Source organism: Hylobates moloch, unplaced genomic scaffold (genome assembly GCF_009828535.3).
Source record: "Hylobates moloch isolate HMO894 unplaced genomic scaffold, HMol_V3 SCAFFOLD_7, whole genome shotgun sequence".
NCBI classification, from domain to species: Eukaryota; Metazoa; Chordata; class Mammalia; order Primates; family Hylobatidae; genus Hylobates; species Hylobates moloch.
This window is the reverse complement of record NW_026652282.1, coordinates 105,925,126-105,939,399: the sequence shown is the minus strand read 5'-3', so window position 1 is coordinate 105,939,399 and position 14,274 is coordinate 105,925,126. Positions and strand designations below refer to the sequence as shown.

At 35.7% G+C, this 14,274-nt stretch overlaps 1 protein-coding gene and 1 non-coding gene across 2 annotated transcripts in view; one reads left to right on the top strand and one right to left on the bottom strand.

Moving 5' to 3' along the window:
* Positions 1–14,274, top strand: part of TENM1 (teneurin transmembrane protein 1) — an 854,513-nt gene that overhangs the window by 291,281 nt on the left and 548,958 nt on the right. The window lies entirely within an intron of this gene.
* On the bottom strand, positions 1,340–1,438 carry LOC116812386 (small nucleolar RNA U13). Its single transcript, XR_004370685.1, has one exon. It is a non-coding gene; the product is annotated as a small nucleolar RNA U13 (small nucleolar RNA).

The following is a 14,274-nucleotide window of genomic DNA, read 5'->3' as shown; positions in this document are numbered from 1 at the left end:
TTCCAGATCTTGGAATTAAATCCTTTACCTTCTGAATATATTTTTCTCTGAAACCTTAGGCTTATTTTGCTCATTCAGAATAAAATAGAACATTTAAATTTGAAAATAGGGTTTTTACAGAAAATAAAGTGCTGCTTTAAAATGCTAATTTTTGACTCTCAGAGTATACCCAATTTTTCCACAAATTTGTAATCCATGGTAATTCTGAGGCATAGCGTATTGGAAATTAGGATGCTAAAGCCATGTCAGAAAACTAAGCAAGTAGAGATTTACAGTAAATTATTGGAGAGACTCACATCATTACATTAGCACATGGTTTAGCTGTATTTTGGCAGTGGAAAACCTGGCATAAGAGTCTCTGAGAGCACCAAGTAATATGCCTGAGGTCCCTTTCCTGCAGGTGAATTCTCTAGTGGCAGCGATCGCAATTTATGCCAGAGGCTTATTTTTGTGCAGACATAATCTCTGGTAGAATTTTCGCAGCCTCTGTTGACAGAACTGACAGTGTGTATAGGCCCAGGCTACTAGGCAACACCAGCATCAGTTAGCAGTCAGCAAATATTTATTATGCCTTAACCATATGCCTAGAACCAAGTTAGAAGCACGGAGGATATATTAGAACAGGCATAAACAATCCCCTCAGACTCTTTACAGGGCTGACATACTTAAAGTAACTAAAATAGTGACAAGGCTATATTTAATCAAATGCCACATTCGAGGGAGGGTGAGTATTTTAGGATGTTAGAAAAAGGAGAGATCAGTTAGAGCACTAGATTGGGAGAGTCTTCAGAAAAGAATTGGAACTTGTCCTATAACTCATAAGACAGGTCGAATTTAAAGAGAGTGAGAAAAGGAAGGAAATCTATGCACACTGAGAACAATTCAGAGGAAGGCAAAAAACAAACAAAATGTAACAAAACAAAACAAAAACACCCTGGTATTTATATAGTACAACAGGAGACCAGCTTGATTGACATGGAAGATGTTTGAATCAATAGAAAATAAGTTAAGTCGGGCCAGAGTATCAAAGTACTTTGAAAACCAAGTCAAATGTTTTGAATACAATACATTAAGAAATGGGAGAAGTGTGATGAGGAAAGGTGGGAGCATAGCATGATCATTTAAGGGGCATTTTAATACGATTAATATGGTACTGATTTACTGGACCGATTGGAGAGGGTAGAGAAAGGTATACAAATATTACTATAGCTATTGGATAAGTACATATTTAACTTCAATTTCACCCTTCAAAGAAGTCATTCAGGCCATTCCCAACAAAATCCTAGATTCCTGTTGTTTTTTATGTTTAACATAAAAGTGTTAAAAAGATCTAAGTTCACATCAGATGGGTAATGTGCCAAAGTTGTAACAAGGTTTGAAAGAGGCACATCTCACACATAAATATGAAAACCTGTTGTTTGAGTCAGATTCCAAGGCTGAAGGGACTATATGCACTTACATCATTGGATAAAATCTCTGTGTCTCTAATTAGCTTCAATCTGTACAGTTGTTCTTTAAGGAATTGCCATTCCTTTTTATTAGACCGAGCTCACAGATTTTTCCATCTAAGTTTGATGTAGTATATTGGAAATGACTATCGTAGGAAACTTGGAATATATGAAAAATATGGAGGTTTTTTAAGATACAGAAAAGAAATATGTGTAAGTAAGAGGTAAAAATAAGCAAACCAAAATAACTTAGATGGATGAACCCAAACCTAGGTCGTAGCTGAAAATAGAAGGGTAAACAAGCGCCATCCCAAATAAAAACAAAGTAATGTAAGAAAATGGGCAATGCAGAGAAATGAGGACATAAACCAAGTTTCACTTGAATTATACATAAAAATTAAGACAGTTATTTCAGTTTTGATTCATTCGCTTGTGTGTATACTTAGGTTTTCACCTGCCAAACTTTGTAAGTTAGTATAAAATTGATCATATTTACATCATCATCAAATGGACACTGGTTGTAAGATTTGAGGGAGGAAAATATTTTTCTTAAAATCATTGGAGATTAAGTCTCAGGAAAGCTACGGCTTCAGTGAAAATCTTGTAAATATAATTGGTATTAAGATCTGTTTAATTAAATGGCATTACAAGGGAAAAGAAGGTCCAGTTTGTCTTTAGGTATTTGTCTTTTGCTTTCCTCAGTTATTTCCCTACAGTGCAATTTATTCCATTTAGACTAGTGGTAGTTCAACACTGGCTGTACCTTAGGATCCCTATGGGAACTTTCAAAAAGTCCACTGCCCAGACTCCACCCTAGATTGATCCAGGTTTTGGTATTTTCCAGAGCTCCTTGGGGGATTCTAATAGGTATGCTGAGTTGAGAAGCACTATATTAGATTAGCACCAGCATCTTTCTCTCTTCCCCTCTCATATAGTCCCTTAAGGCGTAACACTTCTTACAAGGGACATGTATTTTAGCCAGACTAAATATTTGTGCTACACTGATGACAGAAAGCTCTTGAGGGCAGGTCCTTGGTTTGTTTATTTTTCTATCACTAAGTGGGCTCTGGCCAGTAAAGTTTGTTGTATTAATACCAAGTACAAGTATAAGAGGTAGCAGGATTAGAAATAGGGCTCAGGACAGGCTAGTTTTTATGTAAGCGGGGAGGGGAAGAAAAAATCCAGATTGTAAAATACAGAAGTCTTGGCTATAGTGGGAAGTCTTCGATAGGTCCTGTAAATATAAAATATCACCTTAGAACTATGGTTTATTGCCAGATTTTTTAGTTATCCATACTGTGACTTTAGGTAAGGTGTTTATCACTGAGTGTCTCTGATACCTCTTTAAAATGAGGAAAATAGTTCCAGTCCCATCTACCCCAAAAGACTGATGTGGGATTCAACTGACATTTGTAGTTATTTATGCCAGATATATGTAAAATTGTGGTCGTTATGACTTACAAAGGCAGTTAATAGCCTTTTTGTCAGAATGAAAAACCTAGAATAATCCATAGAGCACTGCAAGTGCCTTTAACCACCAAAGTCAGTGGAAGTGTGAGGAAGACTTCCTTTGCAAAGCTATTCAAATACCTCAAAGATTGTATTTTCTATAAACCCAAGAGATGAGTATGTCCATGTAGAACATTGCATAATTTTGACAGACTTTAATAATGCAATGAAAATAATCATAGAGAAATAACTTGATGAGAATTTAAGTTCCAGTACAGCATTAACTTGGTTTATGAGCTTGGATAACATATACGTATATGTACTTGCATGTGTTTATTCATTAAAGGGAAGGAGTCAATGTACTAAAATTTGTTAAAGTCATTAATCTATCTATCCAACATACATTAATTGAACACCTATTATGTGTCAGGCAGTATTTTTAGTGTTGGGAATACAGCAGTGAAAAGAAATAGACACATTGCTTACCATCATGTAAACTTACATTCTAGTAGGAAGTGGAGCATAATATAATTCCAAGTCTATAGAATTGCTATTGAAAAAAATAATAAAACACGGTAGGCACATAGACTGGTGGAAAAGGGTAAAAAGAGTGGATGTTTCGTAGGTGCCAAGATCTACCGTAGGCACTTCCCACACGTTACTTTTATTTATAAATCTTCACAAGCATCCTATGCAGCAGGTATTGTTATCTTCATCTTAAGGAGAGGGAAATTGAGGCTCAGAGAGTTTTTAAAACTCGCCTAACATTACCTAGCGGTTATGTGACAGAGTTAGAATTGCAACTTGCATCTGCCTGAGTTCAAATCCCATGTTCTTTCTACTACATGTGGCCAACATGTAAGTGACTTAGTATGTGTTTCCATATTCTTTTCTGTAAAATTCCTTTCTGTTAGGCTTCATCAGAGATTTAATCTGACATCCCATGTACCCTATATGTTCCACAGATACTAACACTTTAAAAATTGAATTAGTTATTAGCATTTAAAAGTAAAAAGCTGCATACAGAAGTATTGGTTTCCAGCTTGTCTCAAAGTATTGAAAAGTCCAGCAAACTTGGGCCTGTGCTCCCATAGGGCAGAAACCAGCTGAAGCTGAGTAGCATGATCCCTCTGAGACAGAGCATGCACTCTCTGGGTTTCCACAGCTACTACTAATCCATGTTGTCATATCTGAGCCACTTCACTCATTGATGTTATTTACCTGGCCCACGTAAATATTTGAATTTGTGACCCACTAGAACAAATACATGCAAAACCCTCTTCCAGTTCCAAAGTTTTGATTCAATGCTGAACATTAGGGTTCAGTTATAAGCCTTGTAACTATTCCTTTGACAACCTTAGTTATACTTAAATGAGTTTCTTTTCTTTCATTTGTTCTCCACTTTGTTTATTTTTTATGGTTTAACAACCATGCAAACAATAGCCAAAATTGCACACTAATTTCTTTACTTTTTCTATTTTAAAATATGATTCAGTGCAGTACACACAAACCTATATATTTTTAGTCTTTATGCACAAAAAAGTGAAACATGCTAAACATGTTAAAAGTCTCAAGTATGCATATAAACTGTAAATAGCATAATTAACAAGTAATTCATAATGGCAGTTAAATTCTGCCAATGTGGAATCATGCAAGCCAGTTTAGAAGTCCATGTTTTAGTTAAGTCTATAATTCACCATAGCCTTTAAAATCCAAGTAATTTATTAACCTAATACAGGTTAGAAGAGAAAACCCAGTCATAATGTTGAAGTGAATATAGGGAAAGATGCCTCTCATGAAAATCATTCAAAGTATAATTATTCTTAAGCACAACATTATTAAAATGTATTTCTATAATATACAAGTTTTTATTAGTATTCTGTGATATAAGGTACCCTATGCAGCATTATGTTAAATTCTGTCTCCATATTTATAAGTTTTATAGAGTTTATTTTATAGCAGTAAACAATGGGATCTCTGCTAGACTCAGAGTGAATTACGGTTGCTTAATGGTGTGGGTACAAGTTGATTTGTCAGCTCACAGGCCCAATTATCTGTTTGTGTGGTTGCCCTAGAGCGGCCCTGAGGCACAATAGCCTCTATGGCCAGGATATCTAGCTTGTTCGATGGTTCATACACTGTTAGTACTTGTTTGATTTCACGCAGGTGGAGTAGGAGCCCACTTCGATAGTGCACAGTGAAGTATGGCGTGAAGACTCCTTCCTCGTCCAGCCACAAATGTCTTCCTGTATAGCCTGCCACAATGCCTGAAATTTCCAGCCTCAAATAGTCATTTGTTTGGTTAAATTTTCGTCCCTGTCCAGAAAACAAAACCACTTCCAAAAGGTTAAGCCATTGTCCCACATATACATAGTGTTGGCTTCATTAACACTATGAAATTGTTCGTTGGTTTGCATAACAAAATGTCATGGTCCCTGGGAGAACAGGTAACACAGAGCAGGTAACTCTTAAGGACGGAAATAGGAAAGTTTGGTCTAAATATAAGATATTTGCCAGGAAGGTCATGCCTAGCACAAAGCTCTGTGGTAGAGAGCCTTGAACAGTACGTACTTGGCTGGGGGCAGGTTGTTAGAGATAAAGGGAAGAAACATTAGAAAAGAGAAGGTGAAAGTGAAATAAGGTTAAATTTGACATAGTTCCTGCCACCCTCTTCCTAGGTCTAATCCTCATGTTATCTGTTGCTTATAAATTTAAAAGACAGCTAGACTTCAGATAGTACGAATGCTTGAGAAATGGGGCATTATAACTGAAAGATTTGTTAGTTTAGATTGAAATGTATTATAAAATAAAAGTACCAGTAAATTTGCAGATTGCTAAGAAGGGGTTGATAAGGGACAAAAAGTCAATTGAAAAATTAAATAAGGAAATGGAAAGAATAAACAAAGTAAGAATATTAATTCATTTAATTTTTGAATTGACTTTTCCCCATTATCCATCCACTGTCCACAGTAATTTGGAAACAAACTGTTATTTACATTTTATAATATTGCACTAGTTTTCTATTGCCACTATAAAAACTTACCATAAACTTAGTGGCTTAAAACAACACAAATGTGTTATCTTACGGTTCTGGATAGTCAGAACTATGAAATGAGTCTCATCAGGCTAAAATCAAGATATCAGCAAGGCTCTATTCCTTTCCGAAAGCTGTAGGAGAAAACCTGTTTTTCTTGCATTTTCCAGCTTCTAGAGTCTGCTCATATTCTTTGGCTCATGGTCTCTTCCTCCATCTTCAAAGCCAGCGATTTCATGTCTATTTGATCCATCTTCCCCATCATACATTCTCTGACTCTTCTGCCTCACTCGTCTACTTTTAAGGACCCATGTGAGTACACTGGGTATACTTAGATAATCCAGAATAGTCTCCCTATCTTAATGTCAACAGATTATTAACTTTAATTCCACCTGCAACCTTCATTTCCCTTTGCCATGTAACCTAACATATTTATATGTTGTGGGTATTAGAATATGGACGTCTTTAGGCATTATTCTGCCTACCACAAAGATAATAAACATACATTGTTGTACTATGATTAAGACATTGTGTTTGTTACAATAATGGAAATGGGCTGACAAATTTTATTCCCAGACAAAACCACTCAGATGTACACATTTTAGCTACGTACATATATAAGTGACAAACATTAAACAAAATGATGAAACTGTTTCAAAATAAAGGAATAGATGATGATATGCCAGGGAATTTTCAATAAGGAGAGAATAGGGCAAGGATGTCAATATCAGATTAAGTGGAATTTAATGCCAAAAGCATTAAATTAGAACCTAGAGGGATTCATTCCATAAACAAATATTTATTAGATGTAACTGTATGGAATGATATGTGAAGCATTTGATAAAACTGCAGTTACAGTTGTGAAATACCGATTTCTCAGAATTTGAAAAGTAAGTAGGCAAAAAATAATACCAAGGATTTGAATAATCTAATTATGAAGCTTGACCTAATATTTTGTCAAATAAATAGAATTAGATACTCTAATGCCAAAAACAAAACCACATTTGTATCTTATGCCCCTGGACCGTTTACAAAATTTATCATGTACTTTGCCACAAGGAAAACCTTAATAAATTCTCAAGTGGAAAACTGGCAGGTAACATCCTCTGACAAGAATTCTGTAAAGCTAGAAATCAACAATTCAAAGACCAGAAAAAGCAAGCAGGAAAAAAACTTAGAAGAACCATAAAATACTTTATGTAAGTAATTTTTGGATCAAAGAGAAAATCAAAAGAAAATTTTAAAATTATTTTAAAATAAACAAAAATGATATTACTTCCTAAATAATCTAGGGATGTGGCTAAAAACACGATAGCTGCAAGTAAAAAATATGTGTGGGATTTTCAAGACTTTGCACAAAATATACATTTAAATTAAAATTTATTATTTATTTCTTTAAATTTGGTTAATGCTATAAATTTTCCTCATAGCATTAACCGAATTTAAAGAAATATTGAAAAAAAATCTTTCAACTCAGGAACAGAAAAAGAATATATAGATATATATATTTCACATAAAAGTATCTGTTCAAAAGTAATAAAAATATGAGCTAAAATAATTACAAAATTTCAATGTGCAATTAACAAAGCCAAAAGCTGGTCTGCAAAAATATGTATAAAAGAGGCATACTTTGTTCTACACTGAAGTATACACTGATACACTTCCTAAATCTCAAGGATAAAGAGAAAATCTTTCAGGCTTTTTGGCAGAAAAACTGAATCATCTACAAAGAAATAAATGGTTTTCTCATCTATATCGTGGAAGCTAAAAGACAGTGGAATAGCATCTAGAAATTTCTAAGAGAAAAAGACTGCAAACCAAGTAACTTACTATCCAGTCAAGGTATCATTCATCCACTTGGGTCAGAGAAAAATGTTTGAGGACATTTAAGAATTCAAAAAGTATATCACTGTCATACACCAGTGAAAAAATATTTGAGAAAAAAACTCAAACTAAATAATAAATGAATCGGAATGGAGACTTCAAGATGAGAGAAGAAACGATGATGGGCAATGAACCTGGCTCTCTGGAAAAGTAATTAAATCTAAATGGAAAGGCAGATTGACTTAAATATCTAAAATAGTATCATTTCAACATGTAATCAATATAAAAAGTATTAATCAGATACTTTGCATTCTTCTTTTGTGCTAAGTCTTAAAAATCCCACATGTGTTTTGTACTTGCAGTAGATCTCAGTTCAGACTAGCCACATTTCAAGTGTACAATAGTCACACGTGGTTAGTGGCTACCATATGGACAGCACAAGCGTCTAAATAAATATACTAAACTATCCCAACAAAACACAGGAGTGGGAGTGAGAAGAAGGGAGGACTAACAAGACCCAGAAGATCTCATGGGGTTAGGAAGAGAAGTGAGAAGGATTATAAAAGTGACATTGTAGGGTTAACAATGACAACAAAAGGAAGCAACCCGGATGTCCAGCAATAGGGCATTAGTTAAATAATTAATGGTACATTTATAACATATAACATTTAATATTTCCAGATTTTGAAACAATGAGTTAGAAGCATATTCTATCTTAAGGAAACATGCATGTTATATTGTTATATAAAACAAACAAGTATAGTATAATTCATAAAATACCCAATTTTCATAAAAATAAATGGAAAGTTTTTTTATATATGTCTGTTTGTATATATTTTTATGGGTCTAGAGAAAGGTATGGAAAGACCTTCACTCTACAATGAGTATCAGTTGCCTTGTGACAAGATTGGAGAAGTTAGATAGGGAGTTATTTATTAATTTTGTCTTTACAAACAACTGTATTATTTTAATTGTAATAATGAGAATTTGGGGGGTAATTTCTAAAACATCTTATGCAGTATAAATAAGAATGATAAAGAGAAACAAACAGCAGTAGCTCTTGATGTGTGGAAGGGACTTGACCTCTCTTCATAAAGTCAGATAAAGCCTGAGTTGATAGCATTATTTGGTCATTAAAAGAGGGGCGTGAGATTTAGGGGAAACTAGAGGTAAGGTCTTTAAAAAAAAAAAGTCTTGTTATATAAAGGGACTTCCTAAGTGGAGCATGAAACCCAGAACCCATAAAGGAAAAAAAAATGACAGATTCGATAACGTAAAACTTGAATGCCCATAAACAACAGTAAGAGGGGGTGGGAAAGCAATAGGTTGGTAGATAATATCTGGTACATACAAAATGCAATGTATATGGATAGCACATTCCATATAAAAATGAAAGAATTACACAATACCAGTAAATATATGACACGATGTTCAAATTAATAGAATGTAAGTATAAATATATGTAAATAAAAATGAAGTAACTTTTTTTCACCTAATTTGGCAAAAGGAAAAAGAAAATGATTCAAATATTTACTGTAAGGGTGTGAGGAGGCTGGAACTGTGGGTGGAAATGTGAACTAGAACAATTTTTTTGTGAGAATCTAAGAAAATTCAAAAAGCACATGCATTGTGACCCAGCAATCAGACTTTCAGGAATTTATCTTACAGAAAGAATAGAGCAAGAGTACAGAAAGGTGTATACGCAAGGATGGCCACTGAACATTGCTTATACTAGTAAGTACTTGGAAATAAGCTAAATGTGTGGTTCTGGTCAAATAAATTATAGTAGCCTCAGACAAAGAAATTCCTTGCAAATATGAAAAAAAATTAAGTAGATCTACGTATTCTAACATAGGAAAGATATCCATGACATAGTATTGAGAGGAAAATTGCAAAACATTACATATAACATTACCTCAGTCTTGTAAAAACAAAAAAGTGTTTGTGCTTATGTGTTTATGTATTTATGTGTCTTCTGCATTTTTCAAACAATAAATAAAAACAATGAAAGTATAGTAACCTTTCAGTCAGCATGTTGTTTAGGGAATGAGGAATTTTCATTAATCCGTATTTTTTTTGTTGATTCAGAATTAATCATATATTTTTAAATTCCCATCTTTGATTGTTGAAAATCTTTCTAAAATGACTCCTTTTCTACCCCAGTGTGACATCAAGGAAGCATTTTTGAACCTTCATTCTATGACTGATGATCTTTAGTGACTTATGTTCATTATTTTGAGTATCGGTTCTTTTTGCCTGGAGCCCTAATAATAATGACAATTGCTACATTTATAGAGCCAGGATTCAAACCCAGTTCTCTGATGCCAAGTTCTTTTCAGTACAGAAAAACCCCTGGTAGCTACCCTCATTGATTAAATCCCTGAAATGATGCATTTGCTTTTCATTCCCTTTTATTTTCTTACAGTAGAAAGCTAGAGGGAAAAAAGTCATTTGATTGAAATTTTTGGTTTCAGTTTCAATAATTAAAGTTTTATGTATTCACCATGTAGCTTAAGAAATAGAGCATTACTAATACCTTTTTGCCTCTGCTGTGTGATCTTTTCAGATCCCAACCCTCTTCCCTCACTTCCCTACTAGATGACCATCATCCTGATATGTGTTTATCATTCCCTTGCTTTTCCTTATAGTTTTGCCATGTATGTATGCATCCCTAAAAATATGTTTTTCAGTTTCACGTTTATGAATTTCTTAAATATAATCATATTGTTTTTCTATGAATTGCTTTTTGTGCTCAATGTTACATTACTGACATGCATCCATGTTAATGTACATAGCTCATTTATTTTCAAGGTTATATAATATTCCATTGTGTGACTGAACCGTAATTTATTTATCCTGTAGTCTTTTTTGTAGACTATCATAGCACAGCTTTCAATTGATGGTAATATCACAGATAGCACAATCTGCCAAGAACCTACATGGCCATTGTTATCTGTCTGTTCAGTGTTGTAGCGAAAGAAATAGACAAATCAAAGTACCACTATAAGGCATTCAACGAGTATCAAATAAAAGTTTGAATAGGGCACTGTGAGACTATGGAGAGGGCCAGGTTAACTTTGGCTAAAGCAAGGCTTAGAAAAGACATAATTTGAAGTAAGCCTTGAAAAACTTACAACTTTCAGGAGGTAGATATGGAGAAGTATGGCTTTCTATGCAAAGAATCACTGGAGCAGCAAAATGGGAACATAGGACAATGTTCAGACAATGTTTAGCATAGATGTGTCTGGAGTGTAGGTACCTGAAGGTCTGGCTTACCCAGTCTAAATGGGAACAGATCCGTAATCAAATCCTAGCTCCATTTTTTAAAAAAATTGCCAATATTACTTAACATGGCAGGTTACTTGACTTGACCTTGTTCTCTCATCTGTAAAGTGGATAATGCCTACCTCTTTGAGTCATTGTGATGACTGTATCTTTAAGTGCGAAATATATGGATAGGTCTTCGCACAGTGTCTGGCACAAAGTAGGCACTTTCTGAATGTCAGTTCCCTTCTCTTATTTAACATTGTCTTGAATAAGGCCTCTTTCACTTTTGTTTCTCAAGGAATTGAATGGGTAGGGCAATGAATAGTATTTTTTTTTTTTCTGTAATTTCTCTTCAGGCTCAGAGCCTCACCATGACATTTCTTTGCTTCTGTTAGAAAACTGGTTACTATTTGGCTCAAATTTTCAGCATCGGTTGGGCGCGATGGCTCATGCCTATAATCCCAACACTTTGGGAGGCCAAGGCAGGTGGATCACCTGAGGTCAGGAGTTCAGTACCAGGCTGGCCAGCGTGGTGAAACCCCATCTCTATTAAAAATACAAAAATTAGCCGGACGTGGTGGCACGTGCCTGTAGTCCCAGCTACTCTGGAGGCTGAAGCTGGAGAATCACTTGAACCTGGGAGGTGGAGATTGCAATGAGCCGAGATGATGCCACTGCACTCTAGCCTGGGCGACAGAGTCAGACACCAACTCAAAAAAAAAAAAATCAGTGTCTTCTTTGTGTTGTCTCCCTCTAATTCCTACTTGCAAATATCAATTCCTGTACTCCAGAAATAGCCCAAGCTAGGATATGAAGCTCAGGCCAGGGAGTCTGGGTAGGAAAAGGAAGAATGTAGAGAAGGTTTCTGTTTGTTTAAACTAAGCTAAGAAACCAGATCAAAAACAGAGCTTGAAATTGAGTCCACATCTTATGAGCTAGATGTCCCCTTTCTATTTCATTTCTAGGGACAAAGCTGATGTCAGAGTGCAGAGAATTCTAAGCCTATAGATTACCTGGCTATCATGGAAGAGTGATGAGCAAATAATAGTCAAGTGGCTTTATTTCATTTGATAAAGGTGAGAAAAGCAAATAACCCAGTGAATGCACTAGGACGGAGCAGAAAGTTGCACAGAAAATGAATGAATTAGACAGGGGTGTTCAGAGTCAAATTATATCAGGAGGCAGCAAAAATAGGAATGACCAGCTAGCAGAGCAAGCACATAAATAGGGCATATTGGAGTTGAAGAGATGAGAAGATTAAAAATCTATAGGAGGAATTTATCACAACTCAATTCAGTTCAATAGATAATTATCAAGCACTGATTGTGCACCAGGCTTTCTTTGGTCCTGTGGTTGTGGAGGTGATATAGTGAAGGACAGTTTAAAATCCAAGTCAAAAAATGAGAACCAGGAAGTCTATGTGGCGTTAAGGAATGAGCTACAAACATTCATTAGCAGAGACCCAATCATGAAGATACTTTCCTAATTCATCTCCAGGCCACCACTTCTGATATTTGTATTCGTCAGAACTCCGACAGTGAATGATGGTAGCCCAACTCCAACTAGCTTAAGAGAAAAAAAAAAAAAGTTTTTTGGCTCAAGTTACCAAACAACAAGGTGGAACATGGTCTTAGCATAAACTGGAACACAGGTTGGAGTTACGGACTGGAAAACTGTCAAGACTCCCTCTTATTCCTACCTCTCTCTGCAGGCCAGCTTTATTATGTACAAGATGGACAGCTGGCTACTGCTGACTGCTCCAGGCTGTCAACCTTATAGCCTAGCTAACTAAAAGAAAAGAGATCCTCTTCTGCCTGCTTTCAGTAAACATTTAAAAAATTAAGAAAACCTGAAAATGAACCTGGATTGGCCTAGCTTATTTCCCATATCAATATCTGGACTAATCAGTGGGGACAGGGAGGAGGTGTCTTGGTCCATTCTTAGTTTGTTTTATGCTGCTACAAAAGAATACCATAGACTGGATATTTTATAATGAACAGAAATGTATTGGCTCACAGTTCTGAAGGCTGGGGAGTCCAGTGGCTGAAGCTGTCTTTTTGTGTCATCACGTGGCAGACGGGCAAAAATGAGGAGTGGAGAGGTAGAGAGAGAGAGAGAGAGAGAGAGAGAGAGAAAAGGAGTGAACTCACCATTTTATAATGAGCCTATTCCTGTGGTAACAAACTAACAAACCCATTCCCACAATAATGGCATTAATCCAGTCATGAGGGTGAAGCCCTCATCATGACCCAATCATGTTTTAAAGGTCCTACTTTTTAATACTGTTAAAATGGCAATTAAATTTCAACATGAGAACTGCCTATAATCACAGCACTTTGGGAGGCCCAGGCAGGAAGATTACTTTAACCCAGGAGTTTGAGACCAGCCTGGAAAACAAAGTGAGACCCTCATCTCTACAAAAATCTTTTAAAAAATTTAGTTCGGCATAGTGGTGTACACCTGTGGTCCCAGCTACAAGGAAGACTGAGATGGGAGAATCACTTGAACCCAGGAGGTCGAGGTTACAGTGAGCTATGATGATGTTACTGCATTATAGCCTGAGTGACAGGACAAGACCGGATCTCAAAAAGAAAAAACAAATTCAGTATGAGTTTTGGAGGGGGAAAACATTCAAACCATAGCAGGTGGGAAATATGATTGGCCCAGACTCTATCAGGTGTACACCCCTTAAACAATTATAATTGTGGCAAAGACTGCAATACAAAGGTAGGAGCTTCTTTTCAGATCACACGTCTAAAATGGGGGTAAAAGAATGGTTTTTTCAAACAGGTGAGATTGCAGTATGTAGATGGTCACTGGGGGAATCACTGTAAGCCAGACATTCCACCATGTGGCAGTTCTGTTGGGTAGGGGGCTCTCCAAACATGAATGGTCTAGAGATACTGAAAGTAGGGACACGTATTTGGAAGCACCAGGCTAAAATGGAGAATACATGTGCAGTTGGGATAGCATCAGATTTTTGACAGGCAGTTCTGAAACACCTCAAGCCTTTGGTTGTTCTCTATTGCCTGTAGAGTAAATCCTGAAATACTAAGTCCTTCAAAATCTTTTTTCCAGTATTTTCTCCCTTTTTCCACCTATATGAATCCTTTAAATCAGCCAGACTTGAATATGTACTGAGCAAAGCACTCCGTGCTGAAGCTACACTCATGCAATCATCAGTCCTCCAGATATGGAATCGTCATTCTTTTTTTATTTATTTTTATTTTTTATTATTATACTTTAGGTTTT